This window comes from Propithecus coquereli, unplaced genomic scaffold (genome assembly GCF_000956105.1).
Source record: "Propithecus coquereli isolate 6110/MARCELLA unplaced genomic scaffold, Pcoq_1.0 Scaffold41, whole genome shotgun sequence".
NCBI lineage: Eukaryota > Metazoa > Chordata > Mammalia > Primates > Indriidae > Propithecus > Propithecus coquereli.
Genome location: NW_012149841.1, coordinates 8,974,367 through 8,996,651, shown reverse-complemented (window position 1 = coordinate 8,996,651; position 22,285 = coordinate 8,974,367).

Sequence of the window (22,285 nt, the reverse complement as noted above, 5' to 3'; positions counted from 1 at the left end):
CAATTTTTGTCCTCAACTTGGACCTCTTCGTAAACTTTATAATTTTATTTTTCTTAGCCCAGTTTGAAAATCACTCATTATCTTAGTTTATTTGTGCTGCTGTAACAAAATACTTGAGACTGGGAAATTCATAAAGGACAGGAATTTATTTTCTCACTGTTCTGGAGTCTATGAAGTCCAAGATCAAGGCAGTGGCATTTGTTATCAGGTGAGGTCCTTCTTGCTGTAAGGGCTGAGATGGGTAGGGGCTGGTGAGGGCCTCAGCTGTGGGACAAAAACCCATAGACGTGATCTCAATGCGAAGCGTTGCAGGGACAAAAGTGGATATTTGCATGGGCTCAAAGAGTCAGTTTTTACTATCTAAACATACACTAAATTCCAAAGGTATACAGGGAAAGAGACTAAAAGATTAAGTCAAGTTTTCAAAAGAGCAGAAAGGAATTTCCCTGCAGGGTCCTAGGGCTAAGGAAGAGCTATGAGAGCGACGGTGAGAGCGGGAAGTGCTTGAGGCCTGGTGACTTTCACTGAGGCCTGCGACCAATTTTTCCAGGAGTCACTTGCCCATCTTGAAAGAGCTAAAGGCCGAGAATCCAGGCCTGGCCCTTAGCAACAAGCCGCCACTGGGATACAAAGAAACCAGCAGAGGTGAAGCTTTACACCTCTTGAATAGCATTTACCTATTTTCCCTTCCCCCAGCCCCTGCCAACCCCAGTTCTACTCTCTGATTCTACGAGTTTGACTGTTTTCAGTATTTCATGTCAGCAGAATCGTGCAGTGTTTGTCTTTCTGGGACTGGCTCGTCTTGTTTAGCCTGATGTTCTCCAGGTGCATTCGTGTTGTCACATATGACGGATTTCCTTCTTTTTTAAAGCTGAATAGGTTTGGAATAGAAGCCAGATAGGAAAACAAAAGACTAGCAACCAAAGAGATAAAACAAGGGAGAGATAAGTGGAGTATGAGAATGAGGTAAGAGGACTGAGACATTTTACTGTGAAGAAAGTTCCATCGCTCCCCTTTGTTAGGTGTGGGCAGCACAGTGAGGGCAGAAGAGCATGCAAAAGAAACAATGGTGATATAGCACCTCTTGTATACTCCTGGATAGAGCTGGAACGCATTCTTCTAAGTGAGGTATCCCAAGAATGGAAAGACAAGCACCACATGTATTCACCATCAAATTGGTATTAACTGATCAACACATAAGTGCACATATTAGAATAACATCTATTGGATGTTGGGCAGGAGGGAGGGGGAGGGGGAGGAGGGAGGAGGGGACGGGTATTTGCGTATACACAAAGAGTGCAATGCGCACCACCGGAAGAATAGACATATCTGAAACTCGGACTTAGCGGGGAGGGTGGGCAAGGGCAACATGCGTAACCTAAACATCTGTACCCCCATAATATGCTGAAATAAAAAAGAAATTAAAAAGTAGGATGCGGACTAACTCCCCACCGCATCTTCCAGCCCACCGGGCGGTTGTCTCCGCGGGGGTCAGCTCAGTGCTAGTGCGCAGCGCCACTCAGGTAGCTGGGATGTCCGTGCTCCACGGCTCATGGTGGCTGAGCTTCGTAAGAACAGGGAAATACCACAAGCAGGCTAATGGAAGCCAATCCTTTAGATTTCCCTACAGTAGGAGAGAACTTTTAAAGGCTCTTTCAAAACACTTAATTCCACTTTGGTGAGGAATTGTGTTTAATCAGCTCCATCCACTACTTTTCTCACTTGCTAGACATGTACACACTTGACCATAGGATCATGACGCTGGGTTAAAGTAATGGTCTTTTGAGTATGGGGTTAAATCTCAGAGGTAATGTTCATGTGGACCATATCCTCAGGCAGTGTGCTTAAAATTTTTTGGCCTCAGTTACTTTATCAATAAAATGGGTATGATAATATCTACCTAGTAATATTTACTCAAGAGGATTATGATGAGGATTCAATGAAATAACACTCACAAAATGTAGCGCATTGCCTAGCAAAGAGTGATCTCATAAACAGTAGTATAAACCACATGAATCCCGGGGCCCCATGTGGCCCTGTCTCAGGACAATATCACATTTTAAAAAAAAAGCAGTTTCCTATCACCAACTAAATATTAGGAAGCACAATACTGAAAATCTCTACAGTGTCTTGAGAAAACAGCTTCTTAAGGCAAAGTAAACATACCTGACGCTTTCTCCTTCAGATGCCCTTCTTAATATCCTTCACAATAATGCCAATTCACTTTCAAAGCTCCCTCAATTCTCTCCCTCAAAAACTCTCTCTGACACCCACCCCTGTGGCCTTTTATCTCTTTTCTCCTACTCTAGCAACTCTCCCTCTTCATTTATTTATTTAACAAATAACTGAGTGACTTTTGCTAAGTACTGTGCATGAGTTGGTACATTATACACCCATGGTCCTTGTTATTCCAACTCTTGTAATCTCTCTATTTTGTGGGTTCCCTTAGCCTTTCTGTTCACTCTCCCAATGAGGATGCCCCATCTCTTGAAACTTAGGGAACAAAGGACAGTCAGCCATTGACTTAGCATACTGAATCTGTTTGAAAATGGTCTTTCCAGGTTAATAACTGCTGTCCTTGTGTTGCTTATTCCACAGACAAGATAATAGATTTTAAAAATGATCTGCAGCTTTATTATCACCAAAGATGAAAGCTACACTATGGCAGGCATAGGCCGCAGATCTGGAGATGAAAATACAACCATGTGTTAAGAAAGATTAGAAGAAACAAAAAGGAGAAAATACGACTCTGAAGCCAATGCCCCGAAGGCCAATATACACACGCCTTATCTTATGCTCCACTAATTTTGGTACAAAGCTCATGTTGCCTTATAATTAGTTAATTTCTCGTAGGTCTATTCCTTAGTTCTCAAACTCCAAATAAATTGCAAACTTCTTAAAGGTGAAGTCTTAAACATCCCAAAGAACCTAGCCCTGCTGTGAAGGCATGAAAAGGTCACAGAATAAGGAAAGAATAATGAAAGAGGGTAATTGAAGGAATGGAGAAGGGTGAGAATCAGAAGCAGAGTGATTTAAAAGTATAATGAGACATTTTTTTTTTTTTATCCAGGAGAATTGGCCAAGGCCTAGTTTCAGATCCGGCGTATCTGCTCATGAATGCCCTTCCGGGGCCCAGTCGTAAGCTCTCCTCTGATGCCTGCTTAGAAATGAACTAACAGGCAGTTAATAAAGTGCCAGTAGGTCCCCAGTTTTGTGCCATCTGCAGTGCTTTTGTGTGAAGGGCAAAACTAGGGCCCCATCCCTGTGGAAGGGCAGTAAGACTCCTGGGAAGAATGCTACATTTCACCAAGAAAAGAAATAGAAAGCACTGATTTGATATAAAACAAACAGCTCTTATTTATTCATACAAACTTGTTATTTTTCTTTGTCTTTGTGAATGTGCCACGTTGCTCCCCAAACTAATTGCCTAATTACGCATGGTGAAAGCATTTAAAGGATTAGAGCGAGATCCCTCACATGTAATGTGGAGGCAGAGATGTTTATTAATTGCTCCACTGAAAAATAATCCAACATCTTTTCCAGCCACTGAATCATTCATTAACCTGCCCCCTCTACCCATGTGTTAAACCAGCGTTAATCTCTCCAAGGTACCACTAGATACTACTGGCCATTTATACTAAGCCCTCTAATTAATCACATTAGCGGTCATGTGTTGACCCTCTTCTCTCCTGCATGCCATTCACGCAGTTTCCCCGGGAAAGAACTAGAACACACATTTTTACCAATGGTTACCAAGCACTTTGTAACCAAGGATTCCTTTAAAATTGGAGTCACCAACGTTTCAGACAAGAGAGGTTAAAATGTTGCTATTTTTATTTTGACATAGATGTAGCTGACATTTTTATTCTGTTCTATGTTTTGCAGAGGAGGACAACAGGAGATAAACACAAGGAAGAACCTACTGCTCAAAACAAAATCAGACATCCGTGTAAATCAACATGCCTCTCTTCTTCAATGCCAGTACCCTTGGGGGATGCATTAGTTACGGTGAACCAGGTTATACTGCAGTAATAACTCCAATGATCTCAGTGGCATGACATAAAGGTTTATATCTTATTCATGCAAATTCCAGGACAGGGCTGAGTGACACTCCTGTGGCTTCTCAGCTATGCAGTCTGCTTCAAATGTGTGGCCCCATCATATTAATGCAAAGCTTCCTCCCTGATGGGAAGAGAATTTCAGGCTGAAAATGGCAAGTGGGTTTTTCACTGTTTCAGCCTGGAGTGAGAGATGTCACTTCCAAGACTAATCATAAAGTCCCACTCAACTACGAAGAGACTAAGACATATAGTCTTTTAAGTGTCTAGAAGGCAAGGGGAAGAAGATAATGATAAATACTATTAGTGTTTATATAAGAAGACTAAGTTCACTTGTCTTTATTTCAACTACTTATTGGTTATTATAATTCTACTTTGATATGATGGATGCTAGTTTCCAAAGAATTTTCCATTGCGTTATCTCATTTGTTTTTATTCTACCATGTCTATATCTATCCTATTCTATCATATCACTCAGAGACTAAACCCTGAACGAAGAGGAATTTGGTTGAGAAGTGCCCAACTCTACCACACAAGTCTTTCTATTATATTCGTTCTTACAAACCTTCTTACTCTGAGTGTCATAATTCAAGATTGCAAGGACTTTCTAAGCTGGGGTGTATAACTTTTCTAATGGAGAGGGTCTATACTTTCCAGCATATTCTATTGACTCCTTAAGGGCTAAGACTGTCTTAGTTATCTTCTGGTCCTCCAGAGCATCTGTTGAATGCAAGACATGCCAAGTGGACAAAATAGATCATTGAGGAAGGAATTTAGGAAAAGAAGTTGGGAGGAAGCAGCAGTCCTGACAGAGAATATGTGTAGGTGTCCGGCAATTGGAGAGATGGGATCTGGGCCAACAGGTCCAGCGAGAGGGCCTGAATGATTTGGAGAGTGGCAGGAACTGAGCCAGGAAACAGAATGAGGAAACAAAAGGAGAATGGTGAGATCTAGAAGACAATCACTTGTGTTTTTCATTTGGCAAAGCTCTAGGGAAATCACCTCGCCTGGCCCTGAATGCTGGTGCTCTGCCACCAAAGCTTGCTTCCCACTGAGGTTCTGGTGAGAAGTTGGCTACATATCCAGCCACATTGACCAGATTTTCTGGAACTAGAGATTAGCATATACACCAAATGTTTTTAAATGAGTCCCGTGATTCATTTAGCATATTGATTCACATATTAATTATAAAGAAATCACTCCCCATCGTATTATTATGTTTTAAAGCTAGAACTGCTTTTTACTGGTGGGATGATGAAGGGGTGAGATTTTTGCACAGAAAAAATTAACAATGCACATGCCAAAGTAACCAAAACATTTAAAGAAGAAATTATATTAAAACAAAATGCCATCCCACAAAAGATAGAAATGTACAACTAATTACTACTACTACAGCATATTTCAATCTCTGGGAGAGGCTAAAATAGTTTTCCTTTTTTTAAATTTTAAAATCAAGGAAATTGGTTTATACTGAAATCCTAAGAGGTTCTTTATAGTGTGACAATGTTCAAACACAGTTTAAAGAACACGTGGTGCGCCTGAGCAGATAAGGACATCTTTCCCACGCAAGGTAATCTCACCCTCCCAGCTCAGCCTAGGCCACCGGCCCTTCCCTTTGCACTTCCAAGGGGGGAAAGATCATTCTGCTTGAACTGCAAAATCTATGGATTTGAAACACCCTCCTGCCTCTGCTTTGTTAATTAACATCACACCTCTCCTTCAGAAGGTAGCTTAGAACCCCCCAGCCCCACAGACTTGCCGGTTAGGAGGCTCTGATAGCAACTGACTTTTCTGAGGATGCACTATGTGCCTGTACCACCTCCAGGCCTGCAGGTGAAAAAATCGTAGCTTGGCTCTTCTAACACATGACAGTACCGATCTGCTTACGTGTTTGTTACCCAGACAGACTCCTCAAAAGGAAGAAAGGAGCCTTGTCATTTCGTCTTTGATTTTATGCCTAATGGTATTGATCATTTATCAAGGACTTAATAATATCTACAATATCTATTAAAAAGAGAGAGGGAGGGAGAGAGAAAGAGAGAATGTGAGAGAGAGAAAGGAAGAAAAAAGAGAAGGAAGGAAGGAAGGGGAAGGAAAAAGAAAGAAGGAAAGAAAGAAAAAGAGGCTCAGATAGGAACAAATTTTCTATAATGACAGAAAGTGCCAGGGATAGAGTTGAACCCTGTCTGACCACAAAGCTGTCTCTAGACATATCTCTTTCTGCATCTAAACTCCTTTAGCCTCTGAGGTCTGATTGTGAAGTGAGAGGTATCCTTCTTGACTTACTTCAGTTGGCTGGTGGCAATTGCCCCAATAAAAACATCTACTAAATGTTTATGTTTTGCCGGGTCCCTTACATGCTTTATATGTACTATGTAATATTTTGACATCTGAAAACTGTGCAGGCAACATGGACACAGGAAAGTACAAAGCAGCAAATGTGCATTTTAATGAATAATTATAAAGTGATCTTCCATGTAAATGCCATCCAAGTTACATAAAAAGAAGAAAAACTCTTCTAGATATTGACCCAGGCAAAGAATTTTTGAAAAAGACCCCAAAGGCATCACAGCAACAACAAAAATAAATAAATGTGACTTGATCACATTATAAAGCTTCTGCACAGCCAAGGAAACAATAAACAGAGCAAGTAGACAATGTACAGAATGGGAGAAAATATTTGCATGCTGTATATCTGATAAAGAGCTACTAACCAGAATCTACAAAGAACTCAAGCAAATCAGTGAGAAAAAAATCAAACAACCTCATTAAAAAGTAGGCAAAAGACATGAACAGAAGCTTTTTCAAAGAAGATAAATGACCAATACACATATGAAAAAATGTTCAATGTCTCTAATCATCAGAGAAATGCAAATCAAAGCCACAATGAGATATCACCTAACCCCAGTGAGAATGGCTTTTATCAAAAAGTCCCAAAAGAATAGATGTTGGCATAGATGTGGAGAGAATGGAACCCTTATACACTGTTGGTGAGACTGCAAACTAGTACAACCTCTATGGAAAATAGTATGGAGATCCCTCAAAGAACTAAAAGTAGACCTGCCATTTGATCCAGTAATCTCACCACTGGGTATTTATCCAAAGGAAAAAAAACTCATTTCATCAAAATGACACCTGCACTTGAATATTTATTGCAGCACAATTCACAATTGCAAAGATGTGGAATTAACCCAAGTGCCCATCAATTCATGAACGGATTAATAAAATGTGGTATATGTATACCATGGAGTACTATTCAGCCATAAAAAATGAATTAATACCTTTTGCAACAATCTAGATGGAAATGGAGACCATTTTCCTAAATGAAGTATCATAAGAATGGAAAAACAAACACCACACGCACTCACTATTATATTGGAACTAACTGATCAACACGTATGTGCACAGATGGAAGTAAATCTCAAGGGAAATCATGCAGGTGGAAGGGGAGAGGGGGGATGTGTGAAATCATACTTAACAGGTACAATGTACACTATCTGGGTGATGGGCACACTTATAACTTTGATTCAAACAGTACAAAAGAAATCCATGTAACCAAAACATTTGTTTCCCTGTAATACAATATTCTGAAATTAAAAAAAAGAATCTTATCTGAACCAGAAGGGCCCTGCATGTCCCCTACCCAGTAGAAGCCACTATCCTACCATTATGATAGTAATGTTCTCCCATTTCTTTTGGTTTTCCCTCCTATTTCCGTGCATTATCTTATGTAAATATCAAAGCTTCCTAACTGGTAGGTATGCAATGCCCATCATGTTTTAGGGATGAGGCACTTGGAGTAGAGTTCAGTGCCCCACCCGCAGGGGTAGCCAGGGCCAGTGACTTTGCTTGGGGACAGGCTGCCCAAGTTCCAACTTGTCTTGGAATTGACTCCAGTCTTTGCCCAGAGTTCTTTGATTCACAGCTGCTAAGCAGCTCACGTTCAGAATTTCTGAGCCAGCTTCATCTCTCAGAGAGCACAGCGGGACTCATGTTCACATCAGCCCATTCAACTCAGCTGGAAAAAAAACAAAAAAGAAAAGAAAAAAAATCAGTGCCAGGCCACCTAGTGTGGCCCCTCGCCCGCCAGCACAGTGAAATGCTATCTTTAAGTACAATCGTACTGGAGAGGTCCTGATGCTGTTTGTCATGTGAACAAATCCTTCATTTAAAAACCTTGTAGATCAAAGGTTGGATGGAATCTCAGAAATCATCCTGTCAAACTCCCTAAAATTTGAAAGAAAAAGAAAACTCAGGGCTAGAGAGGAGACACGACTTCTTCAAGGTCATGCAAATGTGTATGTGCAGTGCCTGATAATCAGGTCAGGTAAATAAAACTCCTTTAAATATGTCAAGCACCCAGCAAAGGTGAGGACTTTATGGTGCTTTCTTTCCATGCCAGGCTGGCCAACCTAGCTGGTTCATGCCCGTGTTGATGAGGTTCTGGGACACAAGCCAGGTACCTCGAGGAACTTAGCCAAAGCTGACAGAAATAGCTTCACTTCTTTTCTTTTTCTTTTCTTTTTTTTTTATTTCAGCATATTACGGGGGTATAAATGTTTAGGTTACGTATGTTGCCCTTGCTCCCCTTCCCTGCACCGAGTCAGAGCTTCAAACGTGTCCTTCCCCCAATGGTGCGCATAGCACTCATTATGTATGTATATACCCATCCCCTCCTCCCCCCATCCCATCTGCCCGACGCCCGATGAATGTTATTTCTGTATGTGCACTCAGGTGTTGATCAGTGAACCAATTTGCTGGTGAGTACATATGGTGCTTACTTTTCCATTCTTGGGATACTTCACTTAGTAGAATGGGTTCCGGCTCTATCCATGAGAATACAAGAGGTGTCCCCACATGAATATGCCTGAGGCCACTCACACTTGTTAGTCAGTAATAATCTTTCACACCTCGGGAGCTTATAGAACTCTTTCACAGGTTGTCTCACATGATCCACATAAGAATCCTCTGAGAAGGGGCAAGGTGGTCATTTTATTCCTATTTGTAAATGAGGAAACTAAATATTTATCTGAGATCATAAAAGCAGTGGATCTGAGGTGACTGGTTCCTATTCCATCACTGCATTTGGTGACAGGTGAGAAGAGAGACTGGGAGATAGTGCCACATGCTTCATTCTTCACCCGTGATGAGGTGACAATGAAAAATACTACAAACAGCTCTGATTGTCAACTCTGTATCTCAATCATCTCTCCTTTATATGCCCCCAACATTGAAGGAACTCAGGAGGGATGATTTGATTTAAACAGAATTTTATCTATAAAGAATTTTTAGAGTCATAAATATCAGTAAGTATGACATTATTCTAAAATGATTTAGCCTGTTATCTTCTAATATGGTATCTCATTGTACAGGATGAGCATCCAAACTTTCAAATGCTCTAAAACCAAAAACTTTTGAAGGACTGACATGACACCTTTACTTTCTGAAGGTTCAGTGGTAAACAAACTTTGTTTCATGCACAAAATGATTAAAAATATTGTACAAAATTACCTTCAGGCCATGTATATTAGGTATATATGAAACAGAAATCCCATTCTCAAGGTATCTCATTATTTATAAGAAAATATTCCAAAATGTAAAATCCAAAACACTTCTGATTCCAAGCATTTCAGATAAAAGATACTCAACTTGTATTTAAGTCAGCATGTTAAAGCTACAAGTAACTTTACAAATTATCTTGGCCAGTCTCTCTTATTTTGGGTGTAAAGACACTGAAGCCAAGAAAAAGGAAGTAATTTTTCCCAGTTGATGTAAACAAATTCATGGGAGAGCCAGGCCAAAATCTCCTGAGCCCCAATTCCATGTCCCTTTAATCCCACTGACACATCCTAACCCACTTGTCAATGACCCATTAGTACTTGTCAATGTGTCTTGTTTTCTGTAGCTTTCTCTTACCAAGCCACCATGTCCTTCAGTAACCTTTTGCCTGATACTTCCCCTGTCTGAGCCTGAGATCCTCACCTGTAAAATGCAAATAACCACTATGCCTCCCACTTCACACTGTGCTGAACTATATGCTGATATGCAAATGTGAGATGTTATTATCAGTGTTTATTCTTGGGTTTGCATTCTGTGCAATCTCAATGAGCCACTGTACCTCAGTTTTTCTAGCTATAAAGGGGAGATATTAATACTACTGTCTTGTATTTAGCCAGAATAATGCTAGAATGACATGTGCAGATATTATTCCCTAATGTCTTGTGCAGACATTATTCCCTAATGTCTTCTAAATAAAATATATTCTAGTTATTAATATCCTCATCAATTAGTCATTACTATCCCATTGATCTACATTAATCATCCTTCTTCCTATTCAACTAGCATTAATTTTGCACTTACTATATGCCCAACACAATGAAGAAAGGAAGGCATAGAAGAGGCAGAATACCCAGTCACTGCCTTCAAGAAGCAGACAATTCCAAGGCAAAGTGGCATAGACATCAAAGAAATAGACAGAATGACTCTAAAGGAGTACATAGAATTTCAAGGATGGTAGGAAAGCAATGCCTAACTCTTAGATTAGTCCTTTAGAAGGAAGGATTTGCCACTGCTTTGGGACAAAACAAAATAAAGTAGACATTAATCATTATAATGAGAATCTTCCTCCACAACCCTTCCAAAATCAGCATGAAAGAATTCTAGTTTAGCAGGCAGTGTCCTTTCTAAGATGCCTCCCACAGCTGACAGAAGGCCTCGTACAAGTCACGGTGGCTCTAGAAATGTAGCCACAGTTAGTGCTTCCATAGAAGCAATGAGTACCTTTGCTTTGGTATCTCCACCTTGATACTTCCAGGACTTTGGTATTCCCATTTCTTCTTCTTGTCTTACAGTTGTTTGTAAATCTGCCTTTGCTCCCTTGCTCAGTCCAAAAAGATATTAACTGTGTCTTATTCATTGCTCCCTCTCTCTTTTTTCCTTCATCCATATCTATATTTTAACTGCATATAATAACACCGAGAAGTATTTATCGATGGAGACTGAACTGAATAGAATTGACAACCTGACAAAGAACGGGCTTGCCAATTCTCACAGCCTGGTTCCACCCTCACCTTGTCCCTGTAATTCTTCTATTAGGAATCCAAGCAAGCTAAGTCATACAACCAGATGAAACCAGGCCAGGATTTTACCCCACCCAGATTGCTGCTGGGAGACAGCAGAGAGGCCCCTCCAAAATGTATTTCTAAAATAATCATCATCCCTGCAAACACAGACACCCATATGCACACTCTATAACACAAACAGACAAAAGCAAGCAAGTCCAGGGCCTGGTCAAGATGGCGAAAAGATGCAGCTTAGCATTTGAGACCCCTCACCAGCACTTGCTTGCACTGTGGTGACCCGTTTCCAGCTGCTTAGGGCTGTCTCCACCTGTTCCTGGTCCCTGCTGCAAGGCTTCACTGTGATCTGCCTTCCTGTCCTGAACCATGAATCCAGACTCTTCCCTCTCCCATCAACCACCATGGCTTTATGGAATGCCCGTTTCCATGAGCTGATGTATAGACCCATTACAACCTTGAAAACTACAAATACCTCGGGCCTCCTCCCAGATGTTCTGATTCAGCAGGTTTGGAAGGAAGCCCAGGAATGTGGGTTTTAAGATCTCTGATTGATTCTAACGTGACTCCTGGTTGAGAGCCATAATGGAGTCAGACTCCTGTCCAATTCACACGATATACAGAGATCCCATAAGAAGATACATCATGTTTCAAAGTTACTCAGAGATTTCATGGTTAAGAAAGGACTCAAGTCTCCTGACTCCCACACCAGGTCCCCCTTGTTAGTACAACAGAGTTGACAAAAGGAGGAAAACTAAGACTTCTTAGTAATCATTCTCCCTTTATTCCAGAAAGATGCTGCAGCAGAAAAGAAAAATTATGTGTGTGTGTGTGTATATTTCAAAGCCTTAAAAGTGTATACTTACCATAATCAGAAGAGAGAATTTTCTGAATATGCAACTTGCATTTGATAACAAGAATATGTAAAGAAACAGGAAATGCTTTGGTTCAAACTTTCTATCACAGCCAGCGCTGTGAATTAGTTGAGAGATTCTGCCAATATTTCAACCCAGAAGAAGACTGCTTAAGGATTTTATGAATAGCTGCTGTCATCCAGATGGGATTTCTCCTTTGCTTTTCAATCATGTATTATTATTTGCAATATTTCTGAAATCACTTTTGAGATAATAAACTTAAAAAATCAAAGTCTCATGGATGCATAGGGTTTTTTATTATAAAATAAACAGCAGGGCAGGAGGAAATTGTTAGTGTTTCATTTTAGTTAAAACATCTCATTTTGATGAAGGTCCTCAAGGGCAGGAGGCAATACATACACATTTCAAATTGGTGGCATTATAGCAAAACAGAGATATTAAGGAAAAATGCAATAAAATACTGTGCTACATACAAATGGGAAAAGTAGGGCCCAGTCTCATTGGTAGCATAGCAACAGTTAACAATATATTGGCTGAGATCAGCATTTCTGCGTACCTAAGAAAAAGAAAATAACAGGTACATGTCTACATCTATCAGAGGACTTTAATAATCAGAAGTAGACAAGTTTCATTCCTTTTATCTCCTATTCATGGTATAATTCAGCGCAAAGTATAATTCAGTGGAACATGACTAAGAGAGATTCTCAAATTCTGACCAATTAACACTGTCCATTCTCTGACCTGAGGAAATGGTGTCAGTTATACAAGATGATGAATTAATTAAAAGGAGGTAAATATTTCTTTTCAGAAAAAGTGTGGGTAAGACAGGAGTGGATGGGGCTGTTAACACTTGGTTATCTCCTTATTTCCTATCTGAGAAGACTTTCCATTCAATCAGCGAAAAATGTGCAATTCCCTTCAAAAGATATTTGGTAAGAACCAAAAAAGTGTGAGATAAAAAAGGGACCCAGGATTTTGTTCCTACCCCATAGGAGGATACCTGGTCATAGTAGTCAGGAGAGACTATGCTTTGCCGCGTTAACGGAGTAATCTCCAAATATCAGTAACTTACCACAATAAAGCTTTTTTTTTGTTTTGTGTTGTTTTGTTTTTGGTCACTCATACGAAGTCTAATTTAAAGTCAATTATCTGTCTTTGATGGTGTACTGCCACGGTTGCTTGCCTCTTTCAACTCCACGTTAGGATTCCCCCTTCAAAATGTATGGACAGAATATGCAGACCACGAAGAGCTCTCAGCACTCAGAACTGCCTCGAGCCAAACGTGACGCATCACGTCTGTGCACATTCCCAGTGGTGAGGACTCAGACTCATGGGGCTAGAACTCTAACTATGAGAAGGATGGAGCTGTATGATCTCCTTGTGTGTGCAGGAAGAGAAATGGTGACCAGAGCACAGCGTTGTGTCTGCCACAAAGGGCCTAATTAAGTGTATCGGGAAATCAGATGTAGAAGAGAGTGGTGTCTTTCTGAGTGATTGGAGAAAGTTTTCCCAAGAAGGTAAGATTAGAGTTGCCCTCAAGAACAGATTAGGTAGAAAATATAGAACATCGTGCCACATGGAAAGAACATCAAGATCAAAGCTCTAAAGGCAGGAAGTAATGCTGTGTTTTCGGAGGATAGTAATAAAACAAGCCCTGCTGAACAACTGTTAGTGAATAATGGAAGACAAGTATTCATAAGAAGTTGGGGTGGATCCTATTTTGAATTACAGGAAAAGGAGCAGAAATACCTTTTCACAGAGCAGTATTGTGGTCTGTAAAGCCTGACTGTCCAGGTAATTATAGGTATGACCCAGATGTCCAATCCAGAAAGCTGAAAGTCACCCACTTTCCCTAACTCATCCTATTATCCCAATTATCCAAGTGGTCACTAATACCTATTGATTCTACTTTCTACATAGGTATCAAACCCACATATTCCTCTGTGTCCCCACTATCTCTGCCTTATTCCAGGCCCTTAGGATGGCTTACCTGGTGCTATGGACTGAATGTTTATGTCCCTGCAAAATTATTATGTTGAAACCCTAATTCCCCATGTGATGGTATTTGGTATCTGGAGATAGGACCTTTGAGAGGTCATGACGGTTGGGCTCACATGAAGGGATTAGTGCCTTTGTAAGAAGAGTCAGTAGATGCCCCCACACCCTAACAATGTTTGGCACACAGCAAGGGCAGTATGCAAGCCAGAGAACAGCTTTTACCAGAAATTGGGCAGTCCCACACCTTTAGATTAGACTTCCAGCCTCCAAGAACTGAGAGAAATAGTTTTCTACTGTTTAAGCCACCCAATCTATAGTATTTGTATAGCAGCTGGAACTGGCTAACATACCTGGTCTCTTGCCTCATCCCCTGCATACCACGAGGGCCCCTTCCTGACCTGGCCCAGGTCTACTTCACTTTCTACCAGTACTCAACCACTTTGTGCTTCTGTGAAAATATCAGATTTTTCATGACTCTTGAACATTTATATGTTCTGCTTCTTTTAATTGAAAGGACTTTCCTCTCTTTCCTGGTCAGAAAATTCCTACTTATTCTGCAAAGCCTGTTTGTAAAACAGCCTCCTCCTTATCTCTCTCATAGTTAATAATTTCCTTCTCTGTGCTTTAAAAAATTGTATTACTTCCATTATTTACATTTTTTCATATTTAAGCCACTTCTCCACATAAAATGTGAGCTACGCTGAGAACAGGGACTGTGTCTATCTTCTTCCCCCTGCATTCCCAGGTCTCAGCCCTATGTCTCGTTCATAGCACAAGCTCAATGAATGCTTTGAAATCAAATAAGTAAGTTAATATTACAGATAATATCTGAGGTATATCTGGACCTAATATTTAGTCTTATAACTATGTGCTCCAGAGTAATAATAATAATAATGGAATATTACAGAGTATTATAAAGGAAGAATATAGAGAAAAAAGTGCTATTGACTCAGTAGGGTAGAAGTTTTTAATTATACATAATAGGAACGCATTCTACTAAGTGAGGTATCCCAAGAATGGAAAAACAAGCACCACATGTACTCACCATCAAATTGGTTTCACTGATCAACACTTAAGTGCACATATAAGAATAACATTTGTTGGATGTTGGGGAGGGGGAGGAGGGAGGAGGGAGGAGGGTACGGGCATATGCACAAACAATGAGTGTGATGCGCACCTCCCAGGGGATGGACACACTTGAAGCTCAGACTTGGGGCAGAGGAGGGGCAAGGGCATCATACGTAACCTAATCATCTGTACCCCCATAATATGCTGAAATAAAAAAAAATAATACGTAATAGTAACTAAGACCTTATTCTGGACAGATACAGTGCTAAGTGCTATGTTATTCCATTTAATACTTATCAAAACTCTTGAAAGAAAAATACCTTTTAAAAATGAATAAACATTTTAAAAATGAATAGACTGAGGCATACAAGAATTAAGCATCTTGCCTAAAGCCACACAGCAAATAAGTAGGGAAGCCAGGATTTGAATCCAGACACTCAAAATAGAGTCCCTATACAAAAGTTGCCCTGTGATAAGAAAACAAGCTTAGCTACTAGGATCAAAGACAAAGACACAGAGAGTAATTAAGGCAACATTAAAGCAAGAGAGATGAGGAAATGGAAACATGAGGACATGCACAAATTAAGCTCCTTGCTCTTGGTAATTTAGAAATAGGTTGAGTATGTGCTCGTAGGAGAGGTATGTTAAGTACATGTTTTTAAATAGAAACTATACCTTATTAACTATGTGCTATGTCTGTAGTTACATTCAAACTTCTGACAACTTGAAAATAAATAAATATCTCACGATGATAAAGATAATTACTAAGCAAGGAAAGCAAAATTAGTCATCACTGGTAATTATAAACAGGTACCATGACACCAGAAATAAACACCTTGAAGAACAAATGAAACACAAATTTAAGTAGCTACTTTACTCTTTACTGTTTTAAAATAAGCACTTGTCTATTGTTATTAAATTCCAAAGGGTCTCTATCAGTCAGCAATGCATTTATTACAAGTTTACCATAGATGATCTACCATGTAGTATAGACAGTAGGCAAATTTAATTGGGGGGGGTGGATACAAGGAGGAAGGGGGGAGAGAGAAAGACACAGAGAGAGAGAGAGACTCAGCTCACAAGAGCTCTCACTATCAATTCCAATTCAGTTCTGTTGAACCAGTACTTATTAAACTTCCACCCTGCAGCACGCGGAGTGCTCAATCACAGAACTAGTGGGAACATCATGGATGCAGTGCCTCCTCCTGAAGAGCTCAGGATCTTCGGTGGATATAAACACAGGATTGGGCAATGGTGATTTAATAGGGACAGAGCAGGGTACACTGGGAGCACCTATAAGGGTACCTAAGGCAGGTTATGTAAGTCAGAGGAGGCTGCCAGGAGGAGGTGAAATTTCAACTGAGAACTGAAGAAAGAACTGTTTTTACCAGGAGAAAAGTAGAAGAAGGAATCTTAGCAGAGAGATCACAAACAGCAACACAAGAAAGAGCATGGGCTGTCAATGAAACAGAGAAACAGTTAAAAACAAACAAATAAGCTTAATCAGTAAGGCTGATGCAAGAAACAAGAGAGCAGGTAGCAAAAGGTGAGGTGGAGTAGCAAGCAAAGGCCATGGTCACGAAGCTGCCATATGGAATTTAAATATTTTCCTAAGGGCAACAGAGAGTTACTGAGAGCTTCAAGCAGGGAAGTGACCTAAAAAAATGTATATTTTGGAAATCATTCTTTTTCTGTTGTGAGGAGATGACCATGGAGAGCAATACTGGGGTCAGGGAACAATGAGTTGGTGACTGCAGCAATTTAGATGGGAGTTCCTGGTGACTGTGACTAAGGTGGCAGGGGCAGGCATGGACCAACATGGAAAGATGACAAAGAATATTCATGAGGGGAAGTCAACAGGAGTTTGAGGATGGTCAGATAAGGGGCTGGGGATAAGGGAAAAGTGATAGGTAATTCCCAGGCATTGGCTTGCAAAACTGGGAAGACAACAGTGTCTGTCAATAAAATGAAAGACAAAAAGGGATGCACAGGTCTCTAGATGAAAGAAGTGTGCAGCTTGGGACACCCCTCCCCGTCAGTGTCTGTGGGACAACCACAGGGACATGTCTTCTAGGCAGTTGGATGTCTGGGTCTGTAGTTCCATTAGGAAGTCATCAGATGGAAACGTCATGGAAGTCCAAGAAGCAGAGGAGATGACCCAATGAGGATGCATTGAAAAGAGAACCTGAGAACAGATTCCTGAAGAAAACCACCATTGAAAGGACAAGTTGAAGGAAATGAGTCCACAAAACATTGTAGGGTGAATAGCCGGACAAGTTGAAGGAAACCCAGGGCAGCGTAATACGGTGGAAGGAAAGGAAGAGCTCATGTCAATCAGAAAGATGTTGTCATCAGTGCCACTTGCTTCTCAGAAGTCAAGCAAAGTAAGAACCCAAAAGCATCCATCAGATTCAATGCCAGTGAGATCATTGGTCCCCTTGGCGAGAGCTGCTCAGTGATGGAGTGAAGGCTACACAAGATAGCCTGTGGAAGGCTGGGATAAATTGCAAGATAGGAGTGTATTTCAAGGGAGAGGTACAGAGACTAAGACGTGAGAGGCTTAAACATGTTTCCAGGCAACTTGGGAAGAAGCTAAGAGAACAGGTGAAGTTATAAATGAAAGTGGAGAAGGGGTAACAAAAAGTGTGAGGTCCTTGAGAGGGCACAAGGAGACGGCATTCAGAGAACAGGTGGATGCACTGGTCTTTCACGAGAAGGGGCTAGCAAAGGCACTAATAGGAGGAGAATCCAGAAACAACACAAAGGGCAAAGAAGTTACTCTGCAGAGACACAACCAAGATTTTCGTCATCAATCAATCAGTAGTCACAAGAGGAATTGTCACCTAGACCAGAGAGTTTCCTTGTTCACTCAGGTTTCTGCTCTACCCACAGCTTATCAGCACAGTGGATGGGGGCACAGAAGTTTAAACAAGACAAAAAGAGATAAAGCCTCAACTCTACCAAACACCTACACTATGACTTTGAAACAAGCCACTTGACTTCCCACACTTTTGAATACAAACTGATGCTTTTATTTATCAGCTTAGCATGAGCAAGTCTAAAACAAGGCTCATCTCTGTTGCGATGGACCAGAGAATGTCTAGAGAATTAAATTCCAAGTATTTATTAAGTGCCTACTTCTCAAGGGCTGTCACCGTACTCGAGAAGAAGAATAATTTCTTATCTGTGAGGAGTGTTTGACTAGTAATCGTTAATACTACACTGCATCCAAAAATGCCTAGAAAGACTGTTTAAAATTCAAATTCCTAGAGCCAATCCTGAGGTGACATTTCAATAGCTGGGGATAGAGCCTGAGAATATGCATTTTTATCAGGTTCCCTGATGATGCAAGAGGTCCATTTGGAAACCCAATACTATATACCACATAGCAAGCCTCCTCACACATCATCTAATTTAATACATGTGCTAGGCATTGGAGCGCTCAAAACAGTGAAAACAAACAAACAAACAAACAAAACAAACACTGACAGCTCACTAAATAAAACAGAGACCATTATTCACACATGCACTGAATCAGGCAAGGGTTTCTATTGAATGCACATGACACCAAACCCCATGGTTGGCAAGAGGAATACGGATTTGAACTAGATACGTTTTTAGTCTACCAAGGAAGCAAGAGAAGAAAATCAAACCATGATAGCAGTTTAGTTTGGGAAGTATGTTGACATATCTCTGACACATCTTGTGGCCAATATACACATGGTGTTATAGAAGCATAAAGGGTGGTAATCAATTAGAATGAGCTGAGGGGACAGATATACTGGAAGGGCTGACACTTGAAGGGGTTATAAATTTTGAGTGGAAGCTAGATGAGAAAGGCAGGGCAAGACATTCTGGACAAAAGAAAGAGCAAGCCGTGTGTGTAGTAATGACCCAGGCCTATCTAGTGAAGCTCACCCATCGTGAACATGTGGATGTGGACCCACAGGAGTCTGAAATCATCAGAGTATGCAGAGAAAAGATTAATATTGGGTGGAGACATCTTTGTACAATCCTCATACAAGAAAATATTAAACCTATTAATGCTGAAAGCTTTGCCCAGGGAACATTCATGGGTCCTTAATGGCTAAATGACAAGAAGCCACTCAAGATACTTTAATAAGAACTTCCAGTTATGGGAAGAAACTCAGAAAATGTAAAAATGTGGAAACCAAACGTAGAAGAGGGCACCGACAAAGAAATGGAAAGTCATAGTGTCAATGCATGCGGGCAGACCAAGGGAAGCAGAGTGGCAGGATTCTCTGCAGTCTCAGTTAGCTGCAAGGGGTTTACCTGCCATTTTTGTGGTCTTGAAAAAATAGAAAGCAGGTATGATAGAGAGCTATTCACATGGAAGCTATGGAAATTTAGAGAACAAATCATAGGGAGATGTGGGTAGCCCCTGGAGGGGACAGATGCATCCACCAGTGATTTCTTTAAATTCTGGGTGATGTGAACATGCTGAAACGCCATAGGAATTCCAGGCAAGTCAACTCTGACCGTGAGAACACACGCTAAGAAAGAAGGGGGTGGGGTGGGGATTTTTGTTGTTCTGAGATAGGTCTAAAATGAAGGAGATTAGATAAATCAGTATAGGCTAACTGCTTTAACAAATAACCATGCAATTTTTGGTGGCTTAACCCAATAAGATTTATTTTTTCACTGCCCAATACAGTTTTGGGGGGAGGGGAAATCATCTCTACACTGTCATTCAGGAACCCTGGCCTCCTTCCACGTAGTGGCTCCTCCATCTATTAGATCCTAGGAGTTCTACTGTGAATCCTCTACATATGGCCAACTGGGAAAAGAAAGTTCTGGAAGATCATGTTAATGGTTTTGGTTTCAGAAGCCACACCTGAGATCATATTACTCTGCTTCCATGCATATCCCATTAGCCAAAACTCAGTTCCTGTGCAGCCACTACCTGCAGGTATGCTAGGACTTGTCATTTAGCTGTGTGCCCAGAAGGAAGGGAAATGGGGTTGGTGAAGCCATAGCACTGTCTCTGCTCCAGAGGGGTGCAGAGCATTCTTTAGCTCATCTCGATCAGGTGAGGATGCTAACCACCTAGGGCAGTCAAGGACAGGAGATGGGACAGTTTATTTCATTAAAGGATAAATGCTAAAGTAGGTCATATAATTAAAGGCAGAAAAGCATTTTTTGACAAACAACAATATAAGATATAAAGCAGCACTAAGGGAGAATTCACATTTTTTTCCCAAACCCTTATACCCAGGGCCAATTTTAAAGAATGATAGTTTGAGTCAAGGACCTGATCAGTAAAATTTGGGGGAAAGCTTTCCATACAGTCTAAAGAAGAAAGCAACAGGAGGAAGATGATACACCAGATGGCACCAGTACAAAAGGCACATACATATCATTGACTCCTAATCATTCTTTAGTAACCTTTTTCCACACATATTCCTCACACCAGGAAATGTTCATTTTAAAACAATTTAAAATCCTTTGGGACCTTCCCTCCACCCGACATGTGATCAGCTTCAGGGCTCACACACAAATCTATAGAGAGCTTTAGGCCTCAGAGTAGTCTAAGGATAGACAGGGCTCTCATTACTTTAAGGCAGAAGCAGTCCCACACCTCAGCCAGGGACAGCCTTGACCACTCCATCTAGGGCTAGCTTTTGCTTGGAGCAAAAGAGAGACAGATCTGCACACCTGTCATAAAAAAGTAGGTCATGAGACTCTCTCCCCTCTTCCACTAAGAAGAATAATAAGGTGGCATTGATGGGAAGCTCATGTGTGCCAGGCACTATGCTTACATGCAGTTCAATGAGGTAGACACTATTATTATCATCCGCATTTTACAAATGAGGGAACTGACACCGAGAAAGGTTAAGTAACTGATCCAAGATTACCCAGTTCATAAATGTTGAAATAGAGCTTAAACTAGTTGCCTTCCAGAGTTAGTGCTCTGATGAGTGTATTTGACTTTTGATGACACTGTATTTCCTCAGTTGTAAAAGCAGGCAGGATGGGGTGAAAAATAATAGTCAAAACAATTTTCAAAAAATGCTTTTTGATGAAAATAAAAGGTTTTCTACTATTAGCATTCCGCAAGTCAATTGGTCTATTTCTTACTTTACCATTTTTGCAGTTGCCAAAAGACTGTAAGTGTAGCTGCATTTTCCTTAGTTTATTTTTAGCTCCCTTCCTTCCCAAGCTTCACAGTCAAAGAGTTCCCTGCTTTTATTTCAAGGGGGCCCCCAGGGTATTTATTTTCCCTGGTGATTACTAAAGCAGGTAGCCTTTTAGTCTCGCAGGGAGGAGAGGATGAAACAGAGTTGCAAAAAGTTGCATATTGATATTTTAAAATTTAGGCACTGTATCTCTAAGTACTGACAATATGTTATGTTAATTATCCTTTAGAGTGTTGCAATACTAAGCAAACAGGACCCTGCTTACTCTGTAGTCTGGAGTAGTATGGAACAGAACAGGTAGGACAGAACACCCCAAATACGTTGTAAATGTGCACAAGACTTGATCTTGGGGATGGAGAGGATAAAAAGGAGGTTATTCAGAGTCAAACGCTGAGCTGCTTTCAATGAGTTCTTCACAGACATCAATAATGAACTCTTCAGAAACCCTCCTCCCAGACATCCCTGAAGTCGAGTTTGTAACAAGACCAATAACTCACTTCTTGATCTCTGAAGCCACTCATTCAATTCTCTTGACTTCAGGGCCAAAATGAGTTGTTTATTACTCCTGGCAAGTATAAAAAAAGCTATCACAACTTGTGGTCAGTTCCAAGGATGACAACTTGTTTTCTAATAACGTGCATAGGGACAATGGTCCAAATTCCTGAAAAGATTTAGGTACATTAAATGTATAGAGATGGTCATTTTAAAACCGTATTTTTCAGCAATAATTCAGCATCTAATCTGATAAATGACTGCATACGGAGGCTGTGAGGGTATACAGAAACCTTCAGAAATAAACATGAACTGGAGGCTTGGCAGGTCAAAAATATTCAAACAGAATAGTCTACCAAAGAAAAGAGTTTAGAATATGCATCAGCCTCCATGTAACCTTCAGGCAATCAGCTAACTTCTCTAGAATACCAGTTTTCTCATCTTACGAAATAAGACTTTTTTCATGCAACAAACAGTATAGCCTGGTTAAAGACTAGCCCTGGAATCCCAAACACATTCAACGGATTGCTGGCACTGGTACTTCGTTTCTTCATTTGTTA